This window comes from Camelus dromedarius, chromosome 29, assembly GCF_036321535.1.
Source record: "Camelus dromedarius isolate mCamDro1 chromosome 29, mCamDro1.pat, whole genome shotgun sequence".
NCBI classification, from domain to species: Eukaryota; Metazoa; Chordata; class Mammalia; order Artiodactyla; family Camelidae; genus Camelus; species Camelus dromedarius.
Window position 1 is genome coordinate 15,635,739 of NC_087464.1, and position 14,583 is coordinate 15,650,321.

Here is a 14,583-nt window from a genome sequence, read left to right on the forward strand (position 1 = left end):
CAAAAATGCAACATTAAAAATAATTCATTAGCCACAAAGCCACAAAATGCTGTTGCCATGCAATCAAACTCTAGCTCTGTCTACACCTGACAAAAGTTCATCGCTTGACACTTGTCTACATTTCTTTTCCTCTAGAACTCCCTTGCATGCATCACTTTTCCTTGGTGTCTCAGGGTCTCTGATATTCCCTCCCTGTTTCTGAGTATCCTTGCATTTCTGTACAGCAACCTCTCTTCTTCCCCCTTTTCTGTCCCTTTACTTTCTCCCTTAATTAGTTAGAGAATGCAATTAAAGCATTATTTTAGCATTTGTTGACCCAAATTTAGCGTTGCCTATTCTTATACTAAAACCAGATGCGTGGAATTGCAGGCTGAGCATTTCCCCAAGCCCCAGCCCCACGTTTCCCTCTGCCTGCTGGCCACCTCTCCCTGGATGTCCCTCCACCTTGGAAAACCCAACTTGTCTACAAGGGACTCGCTGTTTTTACTCCCCAATCCAGCTGCCCTTCCCGACTTCCCTGTTGCTGACAGGGACTCCCCATTCCCAGTTATTCAGCTTCAGAAGGTTGAGGCCATATTTGATTCTTGCTTCTCTCTCTCTCCTTCAAGATCAGTGCCTTTGATTCTTCCTTTTAAATGCCCCTTTCTGTCCGTTCTCACTGCCAACATTGTAGTATTTTCCCACCTCCCATAGACGGGTTTTGCCTATCCTTCAGTGTTTTGACACACATTATATTTTAAATTTTTAAATTAATCCTCATTTGATATTTCATAAAAATCTAGATATTTGGCTTCTCAAGGAAAACAACAATAACTACTGCTACTACTGTTACTACTGCTAGTCCCTGATCCAACAACATTAAGCCTGAACTTCTGAATGGCGACATTCAGTTGGAGCTGGCTAGCGGCTGTCCCTTTGGATGGGGCACACACTCTCCAGTTTGCCTCTGGTTTGAGTGAAAGAAGCCAGACAAAAAGGAGTACTCGTGGGAAGATGACATTTCTACCAAGCAAAAAATAGATAAAACTGGTCTGTCAGTGAGGTCAGAATAGTGATCTCCCCGGGGTAGGGAGGGGCTGGGGGATACAGACTAGAAGAACCTTCTAAAGAGCTAAAAATGTTCTACATCTTGATTTGGTTGCGATTACAATGGTGTTTGTTGATGTAAAAATTAACTGATTGTATACTTCAGATGCACTTTATTCTATGTAAATTGTATATCAAAAGAAAGAAAGGGAGGGGGGAAATGTTGGTAGAGTACCTAGCCTAGTACCAGGCACATAGTAGGTGATCAGTAAACAGCTGATATTAACATTCTCTTTAAGTATGAGGGCTCTGAAGCCAGGTGGCCTGGGTTAGACGCCTGGTTCTGTCATTTAGCAAATACATGAACTTAGCAGCTTATTACCTTCCCTGTCCACAGTTTCTTCAGCAGTGAAATGGAGCCAGCAAGACTTCACAGGGTCATTGTGAGGTTTAACGAAGCACTCAGCACAGGGACTAGCACATAGTACGTACGCACTAAATGTTACTGTGAAATAGAGAAAATTCTGACATATGCTGCAACAGGGAGGAAACTTACAGACGTTATGCTAAGTGAATAAGCCAGTCAATAAAGGATTAATACTGTGTGATTCCAGTTATATGAGGTACTTAGAGTAGTCAAATTCATAGAGACAGAAAGTAGAATGCCAGTTGCCAGGTGCTGGAGCGACAGAAGGAATGGGGAGTTAGTGTTTAATGGGTACAGCGTTTCAGTTGTGAAAATGAAAAAGTTCTAAAGATGGATGGTGGTGATGGTTGCACAACAATGTGCATGTACTTAGTATCACTGAACTGAACTGTGCACTTAAAATAAAATGATAAATTTTACGTTATGTGTATTTTAACACAATAATGAATAAATAAATAACAAACAAATAAACAATAACTATAACCATGATGATGAGGCTGTGCTAGCCCATGAAAGAACTGAAATTCTATTTTCTTAAACTTGGGATTTCGAGGCTAGACAGAGAACCCTACAGCATTTTGATAATGCCTATTTTTGATGACTATTTCAAGATTAAAATGCTAACAAGTAAATGTCCTAAAAATAAAAGATAATCAATCTGCTTAAATGTGGATTTTTCCCTGTATATATTCTGGGTTTTCTCTCCGTAAAGGAATGCTCATTAAAAGAAAAAAAAAAACCGAATAAACCAAGAGCAGCAACTAAAATGTCAAGACGACTATTCCCCAGCACTGCGTACCAAATGAGTGCCCAGTTTTGTGCGGGAAAAGTCACGCCCGTGTCTTAGCAGATCACTTTCAAACTATGGGGTTGCTGTCTATCCCTCTTATATTTCATATCTAGCAAGCGTTTGTTTGTGGGACACCATATTTGTTCATTTTATATGCATTCTGTATCTAACCACACTGTATAAAAATCTGAGAGAAAAATTTTTCCGAATGACCCAATGTTTATCAATGAAAGAAAATAAAAACATCAAGCCAATGTGACAAGGGCTGAGAGGTCCATCCCAAAAGACTGACAGCTGGAATAAAGGAAAGAGCAGGGAAGAGCCAGCTCAGGTCTGGGAGTGGGAGGCGCCCTATAGGATTCAGGGTCAGAAGAAAGAAGGTGAGGAGGCTCCCAGGAGCGCGGCTGGGGCTGGGGCTGCCTGGGGAAGCATCCTTCTATCCCTCCTCTTACCCCAGACCTGCTTGAAAAATGTTGTAATTGGTGACGATGATGAAGACGATGACAACTATGATGATACAAGCCAACACGGTAACACCCCACTTAGCATCATTCCCTGCGTATTCTCACTGATAAAACACAAGTGAGTCACGCAGTAACAAGTAAAATGCTTGCCATCATTTCCTTTTTTATAAATGGCAAGGTTTATTGAAAATAGAACCTGTGATGAATTCAGGGGGAGAAAAATCAAACTGAATCTTCAAGAAAGGAGAGTTTCCATAAATGTGCCCTTCAGTTTCCATGTCTTAAGTGACACAGCACTTTCCTGTGACCATACGTCATTCTTCCACACAGTCCTGTGTGGAATCATAAGTGTTTCATTAACTTACCCCATGCTTTTTATTATTAGAACACTTCCTTCTGAGTTTGTCTCTCGCACAGTGTTAAAGAAATAAAATGGCACTTTTCAAATGTTCTACTAGTTCTCAGAAGACTCCACTCCCCAGCCCAGTTCTGCAATAAGAAGGCTTTTCTATATCATATTTCTATGGCCCTTTGCTTCCAGAAAGGATCACAACATTTTTCTACACACATTACATATAGTATTAATCACCGCCAACACTCCTATGAGGTGAGTATTTTTAGTTTCTTTTACAAACTCAGAAACCAGCGTGCAGAAGAGAATGTACTTTTTCAGGGACATCGAATTACAGTGGAAGGGGGCAGGGAAGAAAACACCTTGAGCCAGATCATTTGCTAGGTTCTGACATCCCAGCTCTTATTCTAATTCTCACAACAATTCCATAAGGTAGCTCTGTTTCACAGATGAAAACACCAAGACCCAGAGAGGTTACAACACTTGCCCAAGATCTCTGTGCCAGAACGGGGATTCACATCCAATGCTCTTGAGTACACAGGAAACCTCCCCTTCCTCAACTCTGTCTTTCTTCTTGAGAAAGGAAGCCCTTTCCTGGTGGCCAGCATGAACACAGTCTGATGGTTTCAATTGTTCACAAGTTTCAATATCAACCAAAAGCTTGATGTAGCCCTGAAACTCAACAATCTTTGGCAGCACCAGCAGGAGTGAAATGCCCAAGTTGTGAGACGGAAGGTTGTCCTGGCTCCACCCTGGTCAGGGCACAGCTGGGCTTGAGCATCAGGTGATAGGAGTTACATGTTAGAGGGGCATCTACAAACAGGAGTTTCCAGAGAGCGAGGAAGCCAGAGGAAACACCTTTGGGAAATAGTTGAGGGACCTGCAGGCATTCTGCTGTAAGGAGAGACATAGAGGGGTGATATGAGAATCCCCTTGGGCTAAATGAAGGCTGTTCTGCAGAAGTTGGGACACAAGTGTTGTCCCAGAGAGCAGGCTAGACCACTCGCTTGTACAGGGGTATTGGAAAGATGCTTTAGAGGAATTCTGCAATCATCTTGTACTGGGGCTTAATGAGACACGCCATGGTGATACAGTTAGACAGACTGGGAGACTGGCCATCCTCTAAGAGTCAGTTTAATGGAGAGTGGAAGCCAGCCTCCAAGATGCCCCCCAGCAATCCCCTCCCCCTGGTTTTCACATCCTTGTATGTCCCCTCCCGCACTAATTCAGGGCTGGCCCTGTGTGACAAACAATACAGTGGACATGACAGTGTGTGACTTCCAAAGCTAGGACACAAAAGCATTATGGATTCCCCTTGGCTTCATGTATCACTCACTATGGTGGAAGCCAGGCATCATACCATGAGGCAGATCCACTGGCAGGCACCGTATGGTGAAGAACTGGGCCACTGGCCAACAGCCAACACCGACTTGCCAGCCAGGTGAGTGAGCTACCTTAGACCTGGGTATTCAAGCCCCAGTCAAGCCTTCAGCTGACCAAGCTACAGCTGACATCTGACTGCAGCCCTATTAGACAGCCCAAGCCAGAATGCCCAGGTGAGCATCTCCCAAATTCTTGACCCATAGAAACCATCAGAGATACTAAATGACTCTTGCTGTTTTTAGCCAATAAGTTTTGGGGGTGGTGTGTTACACAGCTATAATAACTCCATAATACTACGGAGCCATGGCCGTAGTGGTGAAGGCTGTCTCTGGTGCCCTGTTCTAGAACACCATCCCAGGCTGAGAAAAGACACAAGAAAAATTGTCCTCAACATTGTCTAAGAGCCCTCCCAGCTCTGAGATTCTCTTCTTCCGTAACTTGGTGATTGAATGAGTAAACCTGCCGAATGATGCCAGCACAGTGCTTCCCAAACATCAGCAGGCATAGAAAACACCTGGGAGATCGTATGAAAATGCAGATTCTGAGTCAGGAGGTCTGGGGTGGGCCTGCGAGGCTGCATTTCCAACAAGCTCCCAGCTGACAATACTGGTCTGTAGACACTTTGAGCAGTGAGAGGTTAGAACTTGCCCATGACAGCAGACCGGATCAGGAAGCCTGAAAAACGCAGTGGGCAACTACAAAGTATTCAAGCAGAGGAGAGATGCCCAGGATCAGAAACACTACACAAGGAGTTCCTTGTGTAGACTCCTGCATTGAATGGGGAGCATCCATATGCCACCAAGGGCCTTCTGACACTAATGTCCTTTGAGTCTCTGAACACAGTCTTTAAAGTGTCCAAATGCTTCCCCATCACACTGGGTTTTCAGTAGCCTGTAGGGCATGCAGTGTGGAGTCATGCCAACCTGCACTCATTCGCTACCTGGGTGGCCTCTGAGTCTCAGTTTCCTAGTGTGTAAAATGGGAATAAGAACCACCTGCTAGGCCGTTGTATCAAGTTGTGTCTGGCACATAATAGGTGCCTACTATATGCTTCTTAGCCTCATTACAAACTAGATGATCAATAAACATCCTCTCCCTTTATTACAAAGATTAATTATCTAATTAATATTTGTCCTTAAATTGAATTGTCCTTCACTAACCCCACATGTCCTGGGATGTATGTCAGATATGACCCCATTTTACAGATGAGGGTGTGGTTTGTTCTTACCTAGAGCATCAAGTGAATAAATACTGACATAAGAATCCATGACCCTTCTGTTGGAATTTTAAGAACTGTTTCTTTTCCTAAAGGATCATTTCCCCTGGTCTGGACATTGGGGTCAGTAACTAATAAGATTTCACCCCATCTGTTTGTCTGAGGAAAGACACTGTTTCTCCCTGAGGGGCTCTGGTCACCATGATGCCAGCAGTACCCAAAGTGCTCTGACTTGGAGACCTGACTTGGAGACACCAGCAGACTCAGGTAGAACAAGGGTCAAGCAGAGAACTGGCAAGCGATGAAACACCTTAGCCCCAGTTCCCGGGCCCAGTGGGTGGAGTGGGCATCACGCTCTTCCCAGGCTTCACTGCCCTGTGCAGGGAAGAGGGGCACTCCAGAGAATATGCTGGCCCAAGGCCAGTCCTGTCCCCCCCAGCAGAGACAGCTAGTAAAAACCCACACAATTCCAGAGTCGTCACCTTGGGGAAACTGAGGCACTCTGGCTCCTCTTTATCAAGGAAAAGCTCAGCCTGTTATCTCTGTAACAGGCAGCCCACAAAGATCCTATTTCTTGCCCTTCATTCAGTCCTGCCCAACGAAGGGTCAGGCGGCTTCTCCCACACTGACCAAGGTCACTAAATCTTAATGTCAGTCACCAGCAGCTTCCTCCATAAGGATCCTGATGGCCACCAGCCAGCCTAGGTCCCCCCAAAAGTGCTGCAGCTGAACTAGCAGCTTGTGTAGCAGAGAGAGCATGACCTTGGGTCTGAATTCAGACCCCACCTTGAGAGGTAACTCCATCACCCTCTGAGCCTCAGTTTTCACATCTTTTGCGGTGGGGGTGGTTGTAATATTTACCTCATTGGGCTCTTTGAGAAAATTAAATGAGACATTAATGTATGTCAAGCAACAAGCTCAAGAGCTGTAAGTTCTTTTATTCTTTTGCCTGGAAACAAAATTATTGAGGAGGGTGCTCCCTGGAGCTACAGAAGTACTGGAGAATTCCTCCTCCGTTTGAGACGTCCTTGGTCTGTCCTGGATTTTGAAGACCCTCACTCAGCCTTTGGCCCTGAGGCTCCCAGCCCCCAGCACTACTCTCCGCTGCCCCCTAACCTCCTCCGCTGCCCCCTAACCTCCTCCTCTCCCCGCACTACGCGGCCAACTCGGCGCACTACATTCCCCAAAACTTTCAGCCAGCTCTTCACGAGGGTCCTTCCAAATCGTGGCCTGCGGGTAGAGGGCCGCGCCCCTCCGGATCCCGTCTTGCGGGGCATCAGCTGCAGACCCCGCGCCGGCGCCAGGAAGCCGCGTCCGGCCGCGACGACCGCGGAGCCGGGTCCGCCAGGGCTGCTGTGCGGGTGCAGCCTTCCGGGGCCCCTCCGACTGCGGAGCGGCCGACCGCATTGCAGACGCGGGCCCTCCAGCCCTTCCCGCGCCGCCGTCTCCCCGCGGGCCCTGGAGCTGGCGGGGCCGCGCCGCGCAGGGAGCGCTCCTCTCGCGCCCTGCGCGCCCGGCGGCTTCCCCAGCGGCGCGCCGGTCCGGAGCCGGGGTCCAGCGCGCTCCAGACGCCTCTGCCTTCCCCTCCCCCGTCGGCCGCCCCAAGGGTCCCCCGGGGGTGGGGTTTCCCTTCGCGCTCGCCCCCTCCCGCCCCGCTCCCGAGCCCTCCCCTCCCCCGCCCGCCCCTATGTATGTGTCACCGCGCGCCGTGCCCGCCCACCTACCTTCCCGCCGCTCCAGAGGGGCTCGCAGAGCTGAGGACGCGCGCGGCGCTGCTCAAGGTCTCTCTCTCCGCACCCTCGCCGGCTGGCATCTGACGCGGCTGTCAGGGGGCTCCGGACGCCTTTCAGTGTCCCTTCCCTCAGCCGGCCGGGACTCCGCAACCCAGACGCTGCCGCTGCGGCCACCGCCCGAGGGGACCTGCGGACAGGACGCCGGCAGGAGGAGGGGTGCGCAGCGCCCGCGCAGAGCGTCCCTCCCGCGGCGCACCGAGACCCGGGCCTCCCGGCCCCAGAAGCCCCCGCCGCCTCGCCAGGTGTATGGGACTGAAGTTCTTGGAGAAGGGAGCCCAACTCTTCAAGGTAAATGTCTCTTGCTCTCCAGAGAGAGGGCGCCTGGAGAGCCAGGAGCGGTGCTGCGTCTGCCCCCTCTGTGCGGGAGGCTGCCCCGCCTCGGTCTCCCCAAGAGGAGGTGTGTGCTGAGGGCTCCGACATCCACCAGCTGCGTCCGCAGTGAACTTGAGCAAACTTTCTGGCTGTTACAGGCAGAGTGAATGGGGTGAAAGAACACGTGAAGAGGGCCTCTTGTCTCCTGGTCCCCAGAATTAAGGAACAGAGAACAAGGCAGCCTTCACTCCAAACTCTCTCCCGTGTGTTTTCAAGCCCCAAAGTTTGGGAGGAGCCATAGCTGACAGAGTAGTGGCTTCAGAGTGCGGGAACCGTGAGTTCAAATCCCACTGTACTACTTTTGAGCTGGAGGAGTTGCTCCATCTTCCTGAGCCTTGTCCTGCCCTCCATCAGTGGAGAAGGAGGAGGCCTCCTTGGCAGAGTGGAGAATAAACGAAATGACACAGGCAGTGTGTCAGGTACCTAGCAAGTGCCTAAGCAGTGGCTAAGGGAACCCTTTGGTCCCACTTCCTTGACCACTGGGCACCAGGAGGGGAAGGGAAAAGCCAAGAGAAATTGGCAGAACCTGGGACAGGGCTCCTGAGCTGCCAGCAAGGGAGACAGGAGCAGTGCTCTAAACTTGCTGCCAAGAAGGGGCAGTTCTCAAGGAAGAGAAGGGAAGATGAGGACACATGGCCATGGGTAGCCTTTCTATTTCTGGGTTCCTCTGCAGATGAAGCCAGTGATGGTGGAGCAGGAATCCTTTCTACCCCTGGGGTTAGGTGGGTGGTTGTCAATGTCAGCAGCACCCACATTCTAAGCCAGAGCAAACTGTAAGGATGGGGTCATCTTCTGTTGGGGGACAGGATCCAACTCAAACTTTTTCATCATTCTCTTCCTTGCAGTCATAAGCAGGGTTCTGCTGGAGTTCTTCTAGTGTTTCACCAAGAAGCTCTGCATTTTGATGGATGCATAAATTCCAGTTCTGTGGGGGTGGCTTGCTGCCAGGAGAGGAGGGAGGAAGATGCAAAGCTGAATTGGGTTAGTGTGGCATTTCAGATTGTGGATGCTGCAGTGAGTGGGTATCTGACAATCTGGGGGAACCCTGAGCCTTGGAAACACCCTCATCTCATCTCACAATGAGAGAAAGTGAACCCAGAAAAGTATGATGATTCACTAAAGGTTGACTGTGGCTTATGAGCAGGAGTAGGACTAGAATCTAGGTTTTTCTGAGGCCGTTGTCAATCACTAGTCCTGATTGAAGTTTCCAGAGGTCTGGGCTCTAATCCTTCTCTCTCTTCCTTGGCTTCTGGATTGACAAGGAGAATGGGCCATCAGGTTGCCTGTGCTCCTCGGCAAGGAAGCTTAGAAGGCTCTGTGAAGATGGATGTGGGAGTATTGGCCTGTCAATCACCAAGCCAGGAAGAGACTGCCCCCCATGGAAGGGCAATGGGGGAGAAAACCCAAAGGCCTGATAAGAGTGGGAGTGTGGGGGAAGGAGAGATGTTTCTAACTTGAACGAAAAAATTACAGAACAAAAATCCATCCAGTTTATAAAGTTTTGGATGAATGAATTACCAAGGGTGGAAAATATCTCTCAGAGAAATACTGAATTCCTTAGGTTACATCGACTTGTGTTTAAATTAGGTATATTTATGTGCCATTTCTAGCTCAACACCTGGTGTGTTCATTCATTCTCTGACATCTATGAAGTGCCACCTAGGTGCCAGGTCCTGTGCTCAGTGCTGGCCCACAGCAGGTCATAAATGGTAGCTGTGACATGACCTAAGCAAAGCCTTTAGTACAGTGCCTGCCACCGGATAAGTACCCAAAGCTGTTTGATATTATTTTTTTTTATTAAGTACTTTTTCTTTTCCTAGAATTTTCAATGAAAATCATACTTAAATTAGGATTCTTTCTTTATTATTTGAAAGCCCCCTGCAATACAGGAGCAAAGAATTCAGAGGGGAAAACAACAGATAAATTATTACTTCTTTGGAGGGGGAGTCTCTGTGTGCTTGAGTGGTGCTTGAGATCTAGCACTGTCTGGTGTGAGCCACACCTGACCTCACACCCATGCACACATTTTGCCCCGCTAGCTGTCTCACACACACACCCTCATCCCAGCCTGCACCCCTACCTGCCAAGATGGGGCACTCTCCATCCTCAGGTACCAGAAGGGCCTGTCAAAGTCCCCAGGCAGAGAGGAACTCCGAGAAAGAGCTCACCTCCTGAGCTGGTGGAGACGGGGAGAGCCACGTGGGCAGGCAGCCTGCCGGTCAAGGCAGACCCGGGATGGAATCCCAGCTTGGCCAACTACTAGCTACGTGACTTAGCCTCCCTGAGGCTCAGTTTCCTCTTCTCTGAAAAGGAGAGGAAAACCTCCGATTGGGGATTTTTGTGAGGATTAGAAGGCATAATGTGGTGCCTTGCTCGACTCTCAGCGGGCACCACAAACCTGAGTTCCTCCCCTCCAGTGGGTTCTGTCCTCCACAGGGTCACAAACCCTAAGCTCAGGATAGCACTAATTTAGAACATTCTGTCTTAGTAAAAGGCTGTGGGTCCTGACTTTTGGGGTGGATTTTTTTCATTATCCCTTCTAGAACCTGGTACTGTTCAAAGCCCTTCTTGTTGGGCACTTAGGAAGACCTCAGCTGAGCCAGGGGGAGCCCACGGCCCCTGCCTGGAGTAGCATTTTTAGTCAGCTCCCTCAAGAGCGTCTAGCACAGGATTTGTTCAACTGCCAGTTTTGAAACCAATTTAGTGGAGGTTTAATGACATAGGAAAGAGTAATCTCATAGTGCATGTCATATTGTGAAGGTAAGTATTGCTTCTGGAAACTTTTATGTCTGATATATATTTTGCAGTTCTATATGAGTGTACATGTGTTGATAATATATATGTATATTCACAAATAGACACAAATTTGATCATTGTATATTGCATTTTTTCCTGCGGGTTGTGATCAAAAGAGTGTGAAAGAGTCTAATCCTGTCCCTGAGAAATTCCTGCTGGTAGGCGCTGGGGCACCCTTGCTGCCCCTGTAGGAACATACCCTGAAGTATCTTGGGAGTGGAGGCAGCAAGGGATGGAAGCTGGAGGTGGGAGTGAAAGGCAAGTTCCAGGAAGAGGACAGGTCTGCTCGCAAGTAGAGCAGAAGAGGAGACAGGACCTACGGGCTGCCCTGGGAAAGAGGGTCTGTGAATGGGAACACATCTTGAGCCGTCCTCTCCTACTGTCACTAGGCCATCTCTTGGCCATGCTCTGAGCCCTGATAGGAGCTTCACTGCCCTGCTCCATCCTTAAGAAAGCCCTGTTCCATGGGGCATAGATTGGGCTGTCTGTGTGGCATCTCCCCTGGGGGGCTGCTTTCCCTCCTCCCAATGGGACAGGACACTGCCATCCCTGGTGGGTGGGAGACAGAATGGAGACTTCAGGGGAAGGGCTGCTGGGGGTGGGGCCAGGGTAGGGTTGAAGGGAGGGAGCGGGACTGAAGCAAAGGGAGGACCAGAGAGAGGGGGAATTTGTAGGGAAAACGGTTCCTTTTTCCAAAAGTTGAATCCAGGGCAAGAACGGAAACGGTAGCGTTTACTTTTAAAAACTCAGAGCCTTCTTGTAAGCGGCCGAGGATGTGAGTGTGTGTGTGTATGTGTGTGTGCTGGGAGGGCGGCCCTGCGGGCTGGCCTGGGTGTGTAAGAGGCGACTTTTCTCCCTCTCAATAGCCTTACAGTGTATCCTAAAGAAGCTTTTTGTTAAACTCATGAATAGGTGGATTCGGGGTGTGCGATGCTGGGCATCACGATTTGGATATTTGGTTACCTTTGAGGTTACATGTTTTTCCTTTTAAGACACACACCCAAAAAAAGGAGCCACCTCTGCTGCATAGGGTCTTGGATGGGAGGGGTGGGCATTTGCCTGTCCTGTCTCCCTGTAATTGATTTGACTTGAGCAAAGGTAGGAAGGAGAAGCTCAAGACTGGGCAGATCTCAATGTCTAGCCTGGGAGACAACACCCCTCCTCTGCCCCTGGACTCAGGGCCTCTGAGGTGGAATATGGCAGTTCCCAGACCACAGATGTCCAGGGCCTCAGAGTCTGTGAGGACCTTCATTTAAGAGATGGCAAAGAGGACCGAGGTCCAGAGAGGAGAAGGCATTGTGCCCCAGGCCAGCCCAGTGCAGGTTGGTGAGGATCTGGACTGGAACCTGGGCCTTCAAGGCCCTCATCCTGAAACATACTACAGCTGCAAAAACCATTCATTCATATTCATTCATTCATTCATTCATTCTTCTTTAGTAGCACTTGCCACATGCCAGGCACTGCACTAGGCGTAGGTAACACAGCGGCGAATAAAACAATTCAGTCTTCCTGCCCTCCAGCTGCTCATGGTCTAATGGGGAAGACAGGCTAATCAACTTCACTCTGACCCCTCATTTCTCTAAAGCAGTGGTTCTGAACTGACACTGCTGGCACCTAGTGGGTGGAGACCAGGGACGCTGCTAAACATTTACAACGCACAGGACAGTGCCTCCTCCTCAACAGGAGAGAATTTTCTGGCCCAGAATGTCAATAGTTCCAAGATTAAGAAACCCTGCCCCAGATCTTCATTTAGTCATTGGGGCAGGCCATAGCCAATTGTGTACAACAGCAGGAGGGTAAGCTGAGGGTAGGAGGGTGAGAAGGGAGAGTTCGGCAGACAATAAAGAGCAGACAACAAATGAAAAAAAAAAAAAAGTCAGGGTCACAGAGGTAAAGTAGAAAGAACTTGGACTTTGGTGGCCCCAATCCATATTGAAATCCCAGCTATGAGCACTTGGTCAAGTCATCCTCTCTGAGCCTCAGTTTCTGCATCTGTGAAATGGGACTTGTGGGACGTTTGAGAGAATTCAAGGTAAAGCAAATAAAGGACCTGACGCAAAATAGACCTACAATAAATAGCAGCTGTTATTTTTATCTGAGGCTATTAGAGGTCCCACTGTGGAAAGTTACAGCATCAGCAGGTGTGGACATGGGATCAAGGTTGCTGTTTGGGATATGGTTGCCACAGTAATGCCTTCTGCTTGTAGGAGTGGGGGATCAGCACCTCCTCACACATACAGATCCCAGCAATGGGTGAGAAGATCCAGGAAGGGTTTACTCCAGCGAGCAGCCCAATGTGTTCATCCTCCAGTGAGTGCAGTGGGAGGAGCACTGGACTTGGAGTCACATGAACTGGGCACTGACTGGCTGTGTGATGGGGGAAGTTGCTTTACCTCTCTGAACCTCAGGGTTCCTTATCTGTAAAATAGAGATACTAAGGCCTGCCCTCATAGGTGGAGGTCCAGTGTGAAATTACTGTCCAGGGAAGTGCCTTGTAGGGGTGCCTGTGAAGCCCAAGTAGGAACCTTTTGTCTCTGGTGTGCATTGTGCCTAAGCCAGTGCCAGGCACACACAGCTGAATGAATGAATGAATGAACAATTCAGTGGACCATTGCATTATAAATTCCTTTCAATTCTTGACAAAGAAAGTGCCGGCAATACCCAGATGGGCATCCTCCACTTTGCCACGCCCCTATCCCAAGAAAGCCAGAAGCCAGGACCTTTGGTTCCCGGCGCCTGCTAGGGTCAGGTTACTGCACCAGGCAACAGCGCCCTCTAGAGGGAACTGTAGATACAACAATTGAGCTGTGACAGCCCCAGGGCAGGATCCCCAGGGGAGAGGGAAGTAGGAATGGGACTTCAGAAATGAGGAAGCTGCTAAAAAAGAAGGCCATATCAAGATTAGAAACCAGAGACTTAGTGCAGGCACGTCACTGAATACCTTTATTTTCTGTTCTGTAAAATGGAGTCGTTACTTGACCTCATGGAGTTGAAATCACAATAAAGTTCTAACTGAAAACCACTAGCTGAATAAGTGGGTTTGGGAAGTCAGCAAGCTTCCCTAAGCCTTCTCAGAATCATGAAGCATCAGAGCAGAGACAAGAGTTAGGGGACACTTAAATCACCTGCCTTCTCCATCATGCAGGTGAGGAGACTGAGTCCCTGAGGGGGAGGGTACTAGACTGGGGGGACACAGGCTGCTCTTGGCAGAGCCACGGCTTTAATCAGGCTGCTGAAGCTCCACCCTCCACATCACCCATCATTCAAACCGGTAAAACAATGTGGCAGATCACAGTAACACTGTGTCAGCCCATCAGACCCCAACTGTGGACACATTTTGTCCTGGAACCACCCATTGCCCACCTTCGGGCCACCTTCTAGCTCCGTCCCTCCAGATCCTTGCTAGTCCCAGGGCTACTTTGGGGAAGAAAGCCCTTTAGAAGAGAAATGTCCAGCGCAAGGGGGAGTCCAGCCTCCCCCTCCCTCAGAAAACCTGGGCTTCCTTGTCCAGGCCACCACCCTGAGTCATATGTGGAATTATTTACCCCAACAAAGCCTGATCTTGGCCTGACCTTCCCCCAACCACTTCCCTTCCCCATCAAGGGTGCTCCCTTCCTCCCACCAAACCCCCTCACTTTTGACCTGATTATCCAGTGGCTCGGGGGAACACCTGGATTTTAAGGATGGCTCAGGAATGTAGCGGATGTTTGTCACTGAAAAAGGGGCCTGGAAGCTGTCACCAGAGGTCGCCTCTGTCCCTAGAATCAGAAGCATTTGAGGAGCTTTTGAGAAGTGTGGATACCTGGGCCTTAGGTGCCCCCAGAGATTGTTTGCGGGGAGGGGGACAGGATAGGAATCTGTGTGTTTCAAAATCACCCGAGGTGATTGTAATGCAATCTGGTTTCTAAACCCCTAGTTTAAAGCCCCAAACTGTTCCTCTTGTGGCATTTGGTTTTAAGCTCCT

At 49.1% G+C, this 14,583-nt stretch overlaps 1 protein-coding gene across 4 annotated transcripts in view; it reads left to right on the top strand.

Moving 5' to 3' along the window:
• The first annotated feature begins 7,397 nt into the window (after window positions 1-7,397).
• The window catches only part of ACAN (aggrecan), a 60,965-nt gene continuing 53,779 nt past the window's right edge, over window positions 7,398-14,583 (top strand). For all 4 annotated transcript variants that reach the window (XM_031440544.2, XM_031440541.2, XM_031440543.2 and 1 more), the window contains exon 1: window positions 7,398-7,739. The gene's annotated coding sequence lies outside the window, so the exon portion shown is untranslated. The remainder of the gene's footprint in view (window positions 7,740-14,583) is intronic.